Raw genomic sequence first — 7564 nt, forward strand, 5'->3', positions numbered from 1 at the left:
GAGCACACAACATGGCAGATTATGCTCTCCTCCCCGATGATCCCCCATCGGCCCCGCCCCGAACCATCACCCCAAAGCACATTGACAAATCCTACCCTTGGGCCTATTTTGATGGCTCAACACAAGCTGTAGGTTGTGGGGGGGGCGCGCTTCTCTACCTTCGGGAGGCCCACTGTTTCAAACTACAAATGTTCTTGGGAAGATGCACAAACAACTATGCTGAGCTCTCCACAGCCATGAACCTGATCCATTTTGCTCTTGAAAAACAATGCACAAAATTACAATTATTTGGAGACTCTCAAATTGTCTGTAATTGGCTCAATAGAAAATTTAATTGCAATGTTTTTTCTTTGAGACATCTACTGGAGGAAACACACAGGTAACAACTGCATTTGAAAAATTTGATTGTAAACACATTTACAGGGAGCCCAACTCAAGGGCAGACCTACTGTCCAAGCAAGCAGCGCAAAGGCAAGAGGAAGACTGGCTAATTGAGGAAGAAGTGGATGGAACTATCTACCGCCATTATCACAGGCCTTTTGTAGATCTACAAGAACAAAGAGAAAATCAGCATTAGAGATGTCTCCATCCCACACATACAGTCATTTTGTTTTTTACGGTTATTTTGTCACCATAGTTTTCTGCAACATGGTCATTTTAAATATGTTTTATATTTACAGACTCTGTTACACACGGTCGTCACAGGCCGAAACACTTCCAAATTATTTTGGGGGCTTATTTCTCCGCAGTCCCTGCGCAGAGCTCAAAAACATAGCATATGACAGGAATTATAAATGTTTTCACAGAACTTGGAACTCCCTGCGTGGAGGCAAAAGACAATTATATTTTTTGGCTTTCGTTTTTGTGCTGAATATACATGGTGGGAACACTATGTATAACCTATGATACTGATCCGAGAGGAAGATGGCCTCACTTGGTATATGTTATAATCTACAGAATGTAACTTTCTATTGACTAATGGAAATTACGACTTTTTCTACGAGAAAAAAAGAAGAAGAAGAATTTCAAATATTAGCTGTGGCTATCATAGGTACTTCCAAATTACAAACATCAAAATTAAATTGACATACAAAAAATAATAATATGGTGGTCTTAATAGATATTAAAACTACATATAGTTTAGTAGACATGAAATTGGAAGAAGACTCAACCATTTGTATATCTAATCCCGAATATGAAATTCATAGTAGCAGATGGAAATCAGATTGAATGTGGGCAGGTTCCAAAAGGTTGAACTAAAAATTAAAAACTACAACTTAGAATCTCCTTTTCACATGCTGCGTCTAGGAGGAGTAGATGTAGTCTTAAGAATACGGTGGCTACAAAAATTAGGCACCTATTTTGCTAATCATCAAAATCACTTTCTTAATTTCAAATGGCAAGGACAAAGGTACAAATTATTTGTATTTCGACCACCCCATAATAAAATTGTATCTTCTAAGTGCATGATGAAGTTAATTTGGAAAGGAGCACCAACCTATATGATTCAGCGTCGCATTACTACAAATGAGGGGTGTTTAGGATATTATTTCAAACAGTTTTTGGTAAATTATCCTAATTTGAGACCAAAAAAATTTATCATCTTAAATATTATCTTTAGGTGGGTGTCTCATATTATTGTCTTAAAAAATTGTAATACACTATATAACACAAACATTATTGTCTCTTAGGGGACAATTTCGTGTTTGTCTCTCAAGAGACAATAGTTGGGATTAAAGACATATTGTCTTTATAGAGACAATAAGTCTTTAATATTAACTATTGTCTCTCTAGAGACAATAAAAAATGTATTTAAAAGGAATAAAATATCACATTTGTCTCTTTAGAGACAATATAAGACAATGAATCTAGAAAAATATGTCACCATTGAAATAAATCAATATAAAATATATCTAATTTAAAATTAAAATATAATAACACTCGTTAATTCATGTTAGGGCATAGTGGGATAGAACAAACAATATCCTACTTACAAGGAAAGTGGTGTTCCATTAAGCTAGCACCCTTTAAAGAATTATGTATGGAGTTATAGCAAACCTTGAAATTGAATATGTAGTCATTGATTTAAAAAATACTCGATGCATAATGGAACAATATTTATAAAATCTATAATCATGCAACACCTATTTTTAACTTAGTAAAAAATAGCTCCTTGGAGTTCACTAAATTTCACACCCTTGTAGCATGACCCACACAAAAAGATAATAATACATAATAATCTACAAATAATTTAATCTAGTCCTAAAAGAAAAGTAACTAGAATTAGCACAAGCTTGTTAGCATATTACCAAAACTATCAACTTTCAAACTACTTTCTGCATTAGATTTTGTCAATAAATAAATACAAAAAAGGATCCCAAAAAGGCTTCAAATGGCTTCATTGAAACCATTACCGCTTGGTTTGATTGATTGAGTCAAAATGAATAGTTCTTTTAACCAATTTGAACTCTCATGTCTATATGAAAACCTCATTTAGCAAACTAAATAGCTCCTTTAACCCAGCCTATGCTCGTCCCTGCCATGTCTATATCAAAACCTCGATTTTGTTATCTGTCAAATGATTTTAATATAAAAATGAAAACAATGAAAACTCTCCTACATGATCCTAGATCCAAATTAATTTAATTGAATTCTTCAGATGAAATATTAATTTCATCTTAATTAATTTTCTTAAACAACCCCTTGCATACTAGTGCATAAATACTGCATATTCGTGTCTCCTACTACCACTATGTTAGGTCCCTATAATACTAATGATGCCCCCATTAATATTGTAGTTGTATCCCTTATTAGTATTGTTGTGCCCCTATTTTCCCCATATTGTTATTACTATTCCCCATAGAATCCCTCTATTCTTATTTTTGTGCCTTTATATTATTATTGTTAGGTCAACTTGGTTACATTGTGACCCCTTAGACTGCTATATATAGAAAGGATGTTTTGTCATTTGAATCACCAAAGAATTATTCATTTATGTAATGTAAAGGAGGTTGGACCCTCAAAGAGGCTGAATTCTAAGGCGTTGATCTATCTTTTCTATCCTTTTGTGAGCTGGTTTCATAACATTTGGTATCAGAGCTTTGGATTCTAGGGTTTCACTACTACAAATAGGTCATCATGGAATTTTTGCTATAACTCTTTTTTTGCAACGTTTCAGAAGTGAAAAAAAACCCATTTGAGACGAAATCGCACTGAACCTCGGGTCTAAATTTCAGAGCTTTTCGCGCTATATTTGTGGAGATATGATCTGAGGAAGTTGGCCTTTTTGCAGACTCCTAAATTACATTCCAAACAGGTGACCTGGGGAAAATCATCATGACTTTCTCTCTAAGCATCGGATTGAAATTTTGTCAGAATTTACAGAAAGAAGACAGACTGTAGTTTCTTGTATATAGTGTTTAGAGACAAAGGTCAAAACAGTGATACATGGCATGTCGTACAAGTTCACTCTACTGGACTAGTCTATAATGAGGTCACTTTGGGAGATTTGGCATAACTCTTCCCTGGAGAATCCAGTTTGGATCAGACTAGTGGCATTGGAAAGAGGACACAGAGGGCTACTGCAGATGGAAATTTTAGAATTGGATGATCTGAAATTACAGAGATACATCAGATTCAATATCAAGCTCCTACAAAGTGAGAAAAGGTGTGTAGCTTTTTTTGAATTTTTGCATAATCTTGGTTTGAAAAATTAGTTTGAAGGAATTCAAAGGGCATAGTAAAGAATTATTATCGGTAATTGATTCCCCAAGGAAAGAAAATGCAAACACCTAGTAAGCAACCTGAAAGCTCTAGCATGACTCATGAAGAAGAGGAAGAAATGCAACATGATATATCAAAATTATGAGACCAAGTGCAACAAGTGTCACTTGCACAAAAAGTAACAGAATCTAAGATGTATGGTTTAAATAAAGGTGTAGAAGCTAAGATGGATTGTTTAAAGAAAGGTGTAGAAGCTAAGATGGATGACATGGAAGCTAAGATGAATGGAATGGATAATAAAATATATGGCATGGATGATAAGATGGAAGAATTGAAGATAAATATGAATAAGTTGCTACAAGAAATGGTCACTAATGGTGAAAGGGTAGTAAAGGAAACTCATGATGAGAATAAAATAAATGTTAATCATGATTCCATAGAATCTAATGTTAGATCGAAGACCCACCATATTCCAAAAATCGATATGAGGAAGTTTGATGGCAAGGATCCCGCAACATGGATATTACAGATGAAGCAATTTTTCGATCTCAATAATGTGCAAAACACACAAAAGGTACGTATTGCAACTTTATATTTGGAACCAAATCAGTTTGTATGGTATCAATGGCTTTGCTCTCATAAAAAAGTTATCACTTGGGCAATTTTTACGGAAGAATTGACAACACATTATGAGGATACAAAAAGCAATACTTTTTTTAGCCAATTCATAAGTCTCAAACAAAAGGGTTCAATAATGGAGCACATTGAGGAGTTCCAAAAATTGAACATAAGGGTATAAAATATTCCAGGGGAGCATAGGATTGATGTGTTCATAGGGACTTTAAAGGATAATATCCAACAAGACGTTCGCCCTTGGGAACCTGATTCATTAGAGAAGGCATTCAGGTTAGCAAGAAAAATGGAAAGAAAAATTATGGCAACCATGAAGCATAACACTCACAACTATAAAGATGGAAGTGTTGTTGCCCCTATCCTTCCACAACCTATAAGTTTGACACCGCAACAATTGGAAGAAAAAAGAGAAAAAGGGCTTTGTTATAGTTGTGATAGCAAATACACTAAAGGTCATAAGCGTGCTGAGAAGAAATTATTCTACATAGATTGTGAAGAGGAAGAAGAAAAAGAGCAAGAAAGGTCAAAAGAAGAGGATATACTCCAGGAAAAAGCCTAGATAATGAAGAAATGAATCCGACCATATCTTGTAATGCATTGGCTGGAATTACCACTCCTCAAACCATCAAGATAGAAGGACAAATCAAGAAGAAAAAGGTAATAGTTTTGATTGATTTAGGAAGTACCCACAATTTTAATCATTGGGTTTGGATTTTTATTTCCGTTGAGTTGGCATTAGGAAGTTGTGATTTCTGCTTTTCCAGTGTCAGTGAGTAAAGAGGCGATGTCACATAATCAAGTCCAACCAGTAGAACACCGTGTTGCACAACATCAACAAGCAGTTGCTAACGGCAACAACAATCGATTACTGCCGAAATCTCTGTATGTGGGGGATTTGGAGCCCAATGTGACCGACGCCCAGATATATGATCTCTTTGGGCGGATTGGCCCGGTGCTCACTGTTCACATATGCAGAGATGCCACTACCAACGCTTCTCTGGGATACAGTTATATCAATTATAGGTTAGCTGAAAATGCTAGCGAGGCTTTACGTTTATTGAATTCTGTTCCCCTTAATGGAAACCATATTCGGGTAATGTACTCACCCCATGACCCCAGAATCCGTAACTTTGGATCAGCTAAAATTTTTGTAAAGAATCTTGATAGAACAGTAGGCGAAGATGCTTTCTATCGTACTTTCGCTATGTGTGGGTCCATTGTCTCTTCTAATATTGCGACAGATGCATCAGGGCAATCCAAAGGATATGGATTTGTGAGTTATGAACATGAAGAGGGAGTGCAAAATGCAATAAAATATTTGAATGGTCAGTTTATCAATGGGGAACGCGTTTATGTTGCTCCATTCATGAAAAAGGAGCAGCGAGAACGAGAAAATGGAAACACCAAGTTCACTGATGTTTTTGTTAAGAATTTATCAGAGTCAATGAATGATGAGGATTTGAGATATTACTTTAGTGTGTACGGACCAATTACAAGTGCCAAAGTGATTAGCGATGCCGCAGGTAATTCAAAGTGTTTTGGATTTGTTAATTTTGAGAATGGAGATGATGCCCCAAGTTGCGTTGAGAATTTAAATGGAAAAACAATTGATGGTAAGGAATGGTATGTTGAAAGGGAATTGAAGAAATCTGAATTGAGGAGGCAATATGGATTAAATCTTTATTTAAAATATTTGGATGACAGTATTGATGACAACAAGTTGAAAGAATTATTCTCTATTTATGGCACAATCACTTCATGCAAGGTAATGAGAGACTTTCATGGATACAGTAAAGGTTCAGGATTTGTGGCATTTTCATCTCGCTAAGGTAGAAATGAATGGAAAACTTGTTGCTGGAAAATTTCTTTATGTTGATTTCGCTGAGCCAAAAGAGGAGAGAAGTGAAAAGTTACAGAGTCATTTATTCAAGTTTCACAATCCAATTGGTAGGGAACCTACTATTACTGCCACTTTCTCCGTGTATAATCATGAAACCATCCAATTAGCATCGCACTAGATTTTAGCCTTGCATCATAGTTATATTTTACTCATTTATTTAATTATCTTTCTTTCCTCTTTCTATGTTTTTATCCACTTGGTTATTCTTTACTCTACCATAAAAAGCCCCTAAAATACCATTTACCCAATATTACTAATAATATTTTTATTTTCCCCGGATGCGGGTGATAGTTAGGATGGGACGGGAGTATGCCGCTGCCCACATGCCGGCCATGTGCCATCACGTCGCAGACGTTTGTGCTCAAGCTTGTACATGCGTAAGTGGAAGCTGGTATAAGGCCATTCAGCAGAGCAGAGTTAATGCCCTGCACGGCTATTCGGCTCACTTGGAGGTTGCAGTTATGGCGGGCACGTTCCAAGGTGAGGTCGCTGAGGTTATAAACCATGTCACTGCGTCGGGTCAGGGAATGTTTCTGGTTTTTCCTTCAGGCAGGTCTCTGCAACCTCAGATGCCCTGCCTCTCCGTCTCTGTCGGGGTCCTCACGCTGTCTGTCTGGGTTATTCCGCAGTCTGTTCGCTCTCCTCATAGGAAGGAGTTGTATCGCGCTCGGGAGCTGGGTCTCATCCCTTCGGTCCCTGCAAGGATGGTGAGGCCTCGAAAGCACATGCTTAGCCGTCGAGGCACCTCCAGGGGAGGAACTTCACGCACTCTCGTTGCTAATACTTCCGCCCACTGTTGTCATTGCCATGGCATTCGCTCTACTGGAGCTAATCCCCTTCAATCTAGTCAGTTCATGGACGCTGGTGCTTCGAGCTCGGCTTCCCTGCCCGCCTTTGGCTCTGCTATTTTTAACTTCAGCAGTTCTATGAACAACCCCCCGATCAGTGCGCACGTTTCGGTTATGTTCATTGAAACTTCCCAAGAAGACAATGACTCTCTGGTCGATCGTGGGCAGGTGAATGCTGACAGCACGGTGAATGAAACAAAGGATCCTGCTACAGGCCCGGAGAAAGAAATAAAGGATGCTGCCACAAACCTGGAGAATGTCTCGAAAAGCATGCTGGATCAGAAGGCGGGGACCAACGAAACAGAAGACATCCATATGGACACTGCCCCCACTGCTGCGGAGAGGGAGGCTACAAAAATTAGGCGCCTATTTTGCTAATCATCAAAAGCACTTTCTTAATTTCAAATGGCAAGGACAAAGGTACAAATTATTTGTATTTTGACCACCCCATAATAAAATT

The 7564-nt window shown here is 37.5% G+C and overlaps 1 pseudogene; it reads left to right on the forward strand.

Moving 5' to 3' along the window:
• Positions 1-5140: 5140 nt before the first annotated feature.
• On the forward strand, positions 5141-6184 carry LOC149159194 (polyadenylate-binding protein 2 pseudogene; annotated as a pseudogene).
• Positions 6185-7564: the final 1380 nt, after the last annotated feature.

This window comes from Pinus tabuliformis, chromosome 5_2, assembly GCF_031772625.1.
Source record: "Pinus tabuliformis cultivar Carrire ecotype Pingquan chromosome 5_2, CPIR1, whole genome shotgun sequence".
NCBI lineage: Eukaryota > Viridiplantae > Streptophyta > Pinopsida > Pinales > Pinaceae > Pinus > Pinus tabuliformis.